Consider the following 9,308-nt stretch of genomic DNA (forward strand, 5'->3'; position numbering starts at 1 on the left):
CTAGATCACGAGTTGGAGCTTTCCTTCTCTGATGGACCAACTTTCTAAAAGATTTCTGAGCTAACTCCCAATTTCCAAGCTTCAATTCTGCCCATCAATGTCAAAATTCATAAACACTTCAAAACCCAGCTATAAACATAGAATTTAATCACCACACATCAAGCTTATGTCTTACCTCAGTTCTTGATTGAATCCTTAGGTAATCCTTGAGCTAATCTTCTACATCCCATCTTTAATCCTTTGAATTCCAGCCAAGTTCCTCTAAGTTTTTCTGTGGTTTTCTTTGAGAGAGAAAGGGAAAAAGAGGGAAGGGTCGGTTTACTTATGTTCTACTGTTTCCTAAAGTTTCTTTAGTCTATCCTTAAGTGATTAAGTTAATCCCAAGGCTCGGGGTACCGGAAACGTCCCCAAGGGCAAAATAGTAAAATTCCCCAATATTCCCACCTAGACTTCCTAACCTCAAATATATCTCCAATCATTTATTTCCATAACCCAATAACCTAAATAACCATCCAATACCTGAAATATCCCTTGACTTTCCCAAAGTCAACTATTAAGCACCGTTGTGACTTTCCCGCTAACTAGCTTCCTAGGATCGTCTCAAGTCGCATGTTGCAGATTTACCCACATAATAATGTGGTTCTCACAAATATAACATATGATCACATTAACATTGACATAACCATTCAAGCATGCTTATCATATAATCATGCATTAAATCAATAAATTCACACATAAACCAATTATGCCCTCCCGGCACACTAATCAAGGCCCTTAAGCCATATTAGTGATTTTGGGTCGTTACAACTATCCCCTCCTACTGAGAATTTTGTCCTCAAAATTTACCTGAATAGCTTGGGAAACTGATCCCGCATCGCTGTCTCTAACTCCCAGGTTGCTTCCTCGACCTTGCTATTTCTTCGCAACACTTTAACTAACGAATCTTCTTATTCCGTAGAACTTTCTCCTTCTGATCCAAAATCTAAACTCCTCACTCTTCATAGGACAAATCCGTCTGTAACTCTAAGTCCTCATACTTCAGCACATGTGTTGGATCTGAGACATACTTCTGCAACATGGAGACATGGAATACATCATGAACCCTGTTGACAGTGAGAACTCGTCAACTAAGTTGAGTTGGAAGAAATTATCAAGTTAGGATCGTCAATAAAAAAGCGATAGAAATCAAAGCTATAACTCAAGAATTATGACAGAATAACAATGGAGAAATCAATCAATCTTTCATTAACTCTCCAACCTTTGCTACAGTAAAACTTCCAAACCCCCTTTCAGGTGGTGTTCCAGTTCATTTTATAGTAGGCTCTAATGGCCTTAGGTACATGGTGGTCCAGGGGACCAAATGGTACATACGTAATATGCCAGGAGAATGGCTTCAGAGGTCGTGGTCGAACATCCAGTACAGGGGCAGATGTCAGGAGGATGCCTCCACTACCTGTCCGTATCCATGTCTGATGAGTGGCGGCAGGCATAGTGGCGCAGGTGGTAGTGGTGTCGGCTCTGACCCCAGGCCGTAGACGTACGGGCCACGCTCCTATTATAGTGCTCCCATTTCCCCACTAGTACGGGCGTCCGTATTTCGACGTACAGGGTCTTAAGGGTCGTACCCATTATAAGGTCGTACAGGTACATTCCATTCAATTCACACCCGGGCCCCTGAGAATTGGGGCCCCCAAGGCATAAGGAACGGGGTGCTTGGCGTGCGTAAAGGTGATGGCGTGAGGCGAGGCTCTCGGGTCCTTGACAGATGGGTGCGCGGTGTGATGACTTCCACGCGAGCCCCTTGGTGTCAGGCGTGGCCGAGCGAGGCCACGTGGCGCGCGCGGGCGTGGCCGAGCGAGGCCCTCTGGTGCGCGCGGGCGTGGCCGAGATAGGGCCTCTGGTGCGTGTGCGGGCATGGCCCAGCGAGGCCCTCTGGTGCACGCGGGCGTGTCCCAGCGAGGCCACCTGGCGCACGCGGGCGTGGCCGAGCGAGGCCATCTAGTTTGTGCGGGCGTGGCCGAGCGAGGCCATGGCTTCTATGTCGTGTAAATGGGGGCTTCATGGCATTTATCTCATATTTTCCCTTGGTGAGATTTTGAGCCTCAACAAACCCTGACAATGACGGTGGCAAGGCCAACCTGTAAGCCACCTGCCCAATCCTTTCTAGAATCTGAAAAGGTCCAACAAACTGAGGGCTCAGCTTGCCCTTCACTCCGAACCTTCTCACCCCTCGTAGTGGTGAAACTCACAGAAACACGTGGTCCCCAACCTGGAACTCCACGTCCCTACGCTTAGGGTCAGCGTAGCTTTTCTATCTACTCTATGAAGCAAGCATTTTGGCTCAAATCTTCTCAATAGCCTCATTGATCTTCTGAACCATGCCTGGCCCCAAATATTTTCTCTCACCCATCTCATCCCAATGATTGGATGACCTACACTTCCTTTCGTATAACATCTCGTAAGGAGCCACTCCAATCGTGGATTGATAACTATTGTTATACGAGAATTCGATCAACAGAAGATACTTACTCCAAGATCCCTCGAAATCAATCACACACGCCCTAAGCATGTCCTCCAACACCTGAATCGTCCTCTCAGACTGTCCATTCGTCTGAGGATGAAAGGTTGTGCTAAACGTCAATTGAGTCCCCATGGCTCTCTGTAGAGCTCCCCAGAACTTAGAGGTAAGGATAGGGTCTCGATCAGATACAATAGAGTTGGGAACCCCATGGAGACGAACTATCTCCCTCACATACAACTCTGCATACTGTTCCACTGTATAAGTTGACTTTACTGGCATAAAATGAGCTGACTTGGTGTATCTGTCCACTATTACCCACACCGAGTCACAAAGTCCCACTGTCCTGGGTAGACCTCCCACAAAATCCATTGTGATGTCCTCCCACTTCCACTCCGGAATACCCAAAGGCTGAAGCAATCCCGTTGGTTGCTAATGCTTCAGCCTTCACCTGTTGACATGTCAAACATCTGGCCCACATACTCTACTACATCCTTCTTCATCCCGAGCCACCAATATAATGTCTGTAGATCCTGATACATCTTCGTGGTACCCGAATGAAGCGAGTATGGTGTAGTGTGAGACTCATCTAGTATCTCTCATCTGATTCCCTCATCTGCCGGAACACAAACCTGGCCTTGATATTGAAGCATACCAGTCTCAAAAATAGAATAATCCTTAGCTGTCCCTGCTAAGACATGTTGTCTAATCTCCTGCAACTGCGCGTCCACCAATTGACCCTCCTTGATCCGCTCTAGCAGGGTCGACTGCAAGGTAATATTAGCTAACTAGCCTACCACCAGTTCTATCTTTGCCCTGGCCATCTCATCAACTAATTCTCTCGAGATCTGGGTGGAACTATTCAACTGACCTGGGCCCCTCTGGCTCAACACATCTTCCACTACATTGGCTTTCCCTGGTTGGTAAAGAATATCACAATTATAATCTTTAACTAGCTCCAACCAACACCTCTGCCTCATGTTCAGAGCCTTCTGGGTGAAGAAATACTTCAAACTCTTATGGCCAGTGTATATCTCGCACTTCTCCCCATACAGGTAATGCCGCCAAACCTTCAGTGCGAATACCATCACCGCCAGCTCCAAATCATGGGTAGGATATCGCTGCTCATATTCCTTCAGCTGCCGCGATGCATAAGCTATAACTTTCTCATTCTGCATCAACACACAGCCTAAACCCATCCTTGATGCATCACAGTATACTACAAACTTTCCTTCATCCGAAGGAAGACTCAGTACAGGTGCAGTAATAAGTCGTCGCTTCAACTCTTGGAAACTGTGCTCGCACTTTTCTAACCAAACAAACTTCTGGTTCTTTCTTGTCAACTCTGTCATTGGTGAAGAAATCTTTGAGAATCCCTCTACAAACCGCCTATAATAGCCTGCCAATCAAAGAAAACTTCGTACCTTTGAGGCATTCCTTAGCCTCGGCCAATCTCTCACTGCTCCCACCTTGGTCGGATCCACCTTAATCCCTTCTGCACCAACCACATGCCCAAGAAAAGTCACATCAGGTAACCAAAACTCACACTTCTTAAACTTGGCATATAACTGATGCTCCCTTAACCTCTGTAAGACCTGTCGAAGATGTTGCTCGTGCTCTGCCTCAGAACTGGAGTACACTAAGACGTCGTCGATGAACACAATGACGAACTGATCCAAGAAGCCCTTGAACACCCTATTCATCAGATCCATAAAAGCTTCCAGGGCGTTTGTCAAACCAAAAGACATGACCAAGAACTCATAGTGCCCATACCATGTTCGGAAGGCCGTCTTCGGTATATCCTCATCCTTGATCCTCAGCTGGTGATAACTTGATCGAACATCAATCTTCGAGAACACCGTCTTTCCTTGCAGCTGATCGAACAAGTTGTCAATCCTTGGTAGAGGGTACTTATTCTTAATGGTCAACTTTTTCAATTCCCTGTAGTCTATGCACATTCTCAGAGTCCCGTCCTTCTTCTTAACAAACAACACTGGTGCGCCCCATGGAGAGTAGCTAGGCCTAATAAATCCCAAATCCAAAAGTTCTTGCAGCTATATCTTCAATTCCTTCAACTCTGCTGGTGCCATCCTATATGGTGCCCTTGATACTGGTTCTGTCCCCGGTGCTAACTCAATCACAAACTGAATTTCCCTATCCGGCGGCAACCCTTGAAACTCCTCAGGGAATACATCTAAAAACTCACAAACCATTCTGGTCTCTCCCAGCCCCGCTGGCAACACTCTAGTAGTGTCCACCACACTAGCTTGAAAACCTATACATCCACTCTGTAACAAGTCTCTGGCTCTCAATGCAGAAATCATGGGTACGCGGGGTCCACACACCGCACCCACAAAGACAAAAGGTTCCTCGCCCTCAAGCTCAAAAGTCATTATCTTCCTCTTGCAGTCAATAATAGCCCCATACCTGACCAACCAATCCATCCCTAAGATCATAGCAAAATCCTCCATGTCTAACTCAATCAGATCTACTGAAAGCTCCCTACTATCAACCATCACTGGCAGTGCCCTAATCCACCTCCTAGAAATTACCAGTTCACCTGTAGGCAATAAAGTCCCAAACCCTGCAGTCCGATACTCACTAGGTCTACATAGTCTATCAATCACTTTACTAGAAACAAAGGAATGTGTAGCACCAGAATCAATCAATACAGTAAAAGGAGAGCCAGCGCTAGAAAGCTGACCTGTCACTACCGAGGGACTAGCCTGGGCCTCTGCCTGTGTCAAAGTGAATACTCGAGCTGGAGTCAGGCTATCCACCTTTCCTACTTCCCCTTTCTTCATCGTTGGGTAGTCCTTCTTGAGATGCCCTATTGTTCCACACACAAAACAAGCATTGGCTCGACATTCGCCCTGATGGTGTCTTCTACATCTCGAGCACTTTGGTTAGGTCTACCATGCCTTGCCGCCACCTTGGCCACCCTGACCCCTCCTATCAGGACCAGCAGCGGTCGAAGTGTCAGGAGTCTTTCTCTTGAAATCACTGGGGCCTCCACCCCTACCTGTCCTTGAATAAGGAGGCACCACTCTACGACCCTCGTGCCTCACCGCACTTTCCTTCCAAATCTTATTCTCCACTTCCTCAGCAGTAAGAGCCTTCTCAACGGCCTAGGCATAAGTCGTTCCCCCAAGTACCGTTCTGATCCTAACATCCCGGGCTATCATAGCATTAAGCCCCCTAATGAATATGTCTTGCCTAGCAGCATCAGTAGGCACAAGATCTGGTGCGAACTTTGCAAGTCTATCAAATTTCAGGGCATAATCAGTAACGGTCATATTGCCCTGCACCAAACCCACAAACTCATTAACTTTTGCTGCCCTAATGGCGACATTATAGTATTTCTGGCTGAACAAGTCTTTAAATCCTTCCCAACTCAAAGCAGTGATGTCCCTGGTCTGTGATGCCACTTCCCACCAAATGCGGGCATCCTCTCTCAATATATATGTGGCACAGGCCACTCTATCATGCCCCTATATCCTCATAAAATCCAGAATAGTAGTAATCATAGTCAACCATTGCTCGTCCTTCAGTGGGTCTGGTCCACCCTCAAATATTGGGGGTTGCTGCTTTCTGAATCGCTCATATAACGTCTCCCACCTGTTCCCAACCTCTTCTGGTTGTGCAACTGGTACCACTGCAGGTGGTACGATAGGGGCAGCACTCCCCGAGGGAGCCTGCTATCGTAGAATACGAATCTACTCATCTTGGCTCTGTAATCGCGCTTACATATCAGCCATAAATTGGTGCCAGTTCTCAGGGACTGGTGGAGGAATCTGGCCCTGGTCATCACTCCCAGTCCCAGACCTAGTGTTGGCTAGTCGCGTAGATTTTCTTGGACTCATAACTATCCAAGTCAATCTACAATCAACGACTCGACAATCACACCATGATGACAGGGTAAAAGCTTCTCCAAAATCCACCCAAGAAACATAACACATCACAAATAATCAAAATATAGGCATTTATCCACATGCACCGGCTACTATTAAGCATGCCCCAACCTTTCCACACAACAACTATGATATAAGCATTCATCCATATACAATATGCAATAAATCATCAAAATATTCATTTACATGCACTACGATGCTAATAAGCATGCCTTTATATGTTCATACAACAGTCAAGGGCCAGGCCCTATCAGTATCTCAAGCTCCCTGTAAATCCAATAAATAACAACATTCATAACTCATTCCAAGCATACAAGCATATAAGCATATATACACATTACCAAACCCTGAATCGAGCTTGTCTCTATCAGCGAATGTACATGTCCAACCTGTCTTCAGAAACCCTTAAACCGAGGACGCTCTGATACTAAGTTGTAACGTCCTGGATAGCCAAGACCGCTATAGTGTGTACTTTTAAAGGTGCAGGACTTGCTAATCAAGTCATTTAGTTAAAAATGTGTCACAAAAACCATTAATGTGCTAGGGTTAAAAGGTTTTGGTCTCAAAATGTAAATTTTATATAACTAAACAATTTTACACCTGGGATCCCAAAAAGGAACAGCGTTCAAAAGTCAGTTTACAAAATTTCCAAAGTTTAGACAACCATTAGCCAATCTAAGGAAAACCACACGTTTCTGGTTCTCCTGTTCTTGTTTACCCCTCAACCATGGCGGCTGAGCAGCTAATCATGTACATTATGCTCTCAGAGCTCTCCGAATCAGGGCTGATTAAGCTTGCCCTTGCCTTTACCTGCACCACAAAGCACCCGTGAACTAGGACCCAGCAAGAAAACACATCGTATTACATAACAAGCAATAATAACATTTAGATAACCTTTAAAGCATGTCCATACACCTAACATACCATAGTAATCACAAAGCATGAAGATTCAATCAAAGAATCAGATAATCATCACCCAGCTATACATCATAATAATCCACCAATCAATAATAACAAGCAAATCACATAATAATCAGGGTCGAAACCTTAGGTCGCACCCTCTGTTTACCCCACTGTCTCCGGCCCGCTTAAACCGAGCTTAGTGAATAATAAGCTGTCCTCAGCTACCAGTGGCTGAGCCGCGCCCTGTGCGCTAATGTAAACTTTGGCACTCTTAGGTCGTTGGTTTACTATTTACATGGCATAAAACCATCATTTCATAGCATACAAAAATAGGGAACCCTTAGTCCCATTATAAATCTACACTTGGGTGCAGTTTTCTTACCTTTAGTTCCCAAGTGTACTGACTACAAGCGATGCCTCTTGAGCACGATCTGATCCCCAAGCCCTAGCTTAGCACCTAGTCACAACCAAGAAAAGAGATACCATCAATAATCGTAAAAGGGCTTCTAGACAAAGTTCTAGTCTCTAGAACATTGAAATCCACCAAACATGGTAAAAGATTCAATCCCGAGCACCCTAGGTTAAATGCCCATGCCTAAACCCTCAAAATCTCAAAATCCCTTAAGGGTCACAGCTCTAGCCACCCATTCCGCGGCATGGCCCCAACCAGAGGCTCCCCCACGCCCAAAACCAGACACGGGTCGCGGCCCTACCCAGACCATGTCGCGGCCCGCCCTCCTTCCTCAACATGCATCAGCTTCAAAGGGCCGCGGCTCACCAAAAACTATGCCGTAGCCCGACCCCTTCGAACCCAAAAAAACCTCCAATTTTTACTCTCCAACCTCAACCAAAACCATCCAAAATCACCTCAATTCCACAACTCAATTATCCTAAAACTTCCCACATGATTCCAGCAACACAACCCAGCTGAAACCTAGACAAGAAACCCATCAAAATCCCACTTCAATCTCTAAATCTCATTAACTCATGAACACTATAACCAGCCATAAAAACTCAAAATTCAAGCACTAGATCACGAGTTGGAGCTTTCCTTCTCTGATGGACCAACTTTCTAAAAGATTTCTGAGCTAACTCCCAATTTCCAAGCTTCAATTCTGCCCATCAATGTCAAAATTCATAAACACTTCAAAACCCAGCTATAAACATAGAATTTAATCACCACACATCAAGCTTATGTCTTACCTCAGTTCTTGATTGAATCCTTAGGTAATCCTTGAGCTAATCTTCTACATCCCATCTTTAATCCTTTGAATTCCAGCCAAGTTCCTCTAAGTTTTTCTGTGGTTTTCTTTGAGAGAGAAAGGGAAAAAGAGGGAAGGGTCGGTTTACTTATGTTCTACTGTTTCCTAAAGTTTCTTTAGTCTATCCTTAAGTGATTAAGTTAATCCCAAGGCTCGGGGTACCGGAAACGTCCCCAAGGGCAAAATAGTAAAATTCCCCAATATTCCCACCTAGACTTCCTAACCTCAAATATATCTCCAATCATTTATTTCCATAACCCAATAACCTAAATAACCATCCAATACCTGAAATATCCCTTGACTTTCCCAAAGTCAACTATTAAGCACCGTTGTGACTTTCCCGCTAACTAGCTTCCTAGGATCGTCTCAAGTCGCATGTTGCAGATTTACCCACATAATAATGTGGTTCTCACAAATATAACATATGATCACATTAACATTGACATAACCATTCAAGCATGCTTATCATATAATCATGCATTAAATCAATAAATTCACACATAAACCAATTATGCCCTCCCGGCACACTAATCAAGGCCCTTAAGCCATATTAGTGATTTTGAGTCGTTACAATATATGTATAATATATATTTAGGGTTTGGCTTTGGTGCGAGCGTACAAAAACCCCGCACCTGTGCGGCTGATTTTTGTCTAATATTATTGGTTGAAATAAGAAGTTACACAGTATTATAATTGGTATCGAGTATATACTAA

Source organism: Humulus lupulus, chromosome 4, assembly GCF_963169125.1.
Source record: "Humulus lupulus chromosome 4, drHumLupu1.1, whole genome shotgun sequence".
Taxonomy (NCBI): Eukaryota; Viridiplantae; Streptophyta; class Magnoliopsida; order Rosales; family Cannabaceae; genus Humulus; species Humulus lupulus.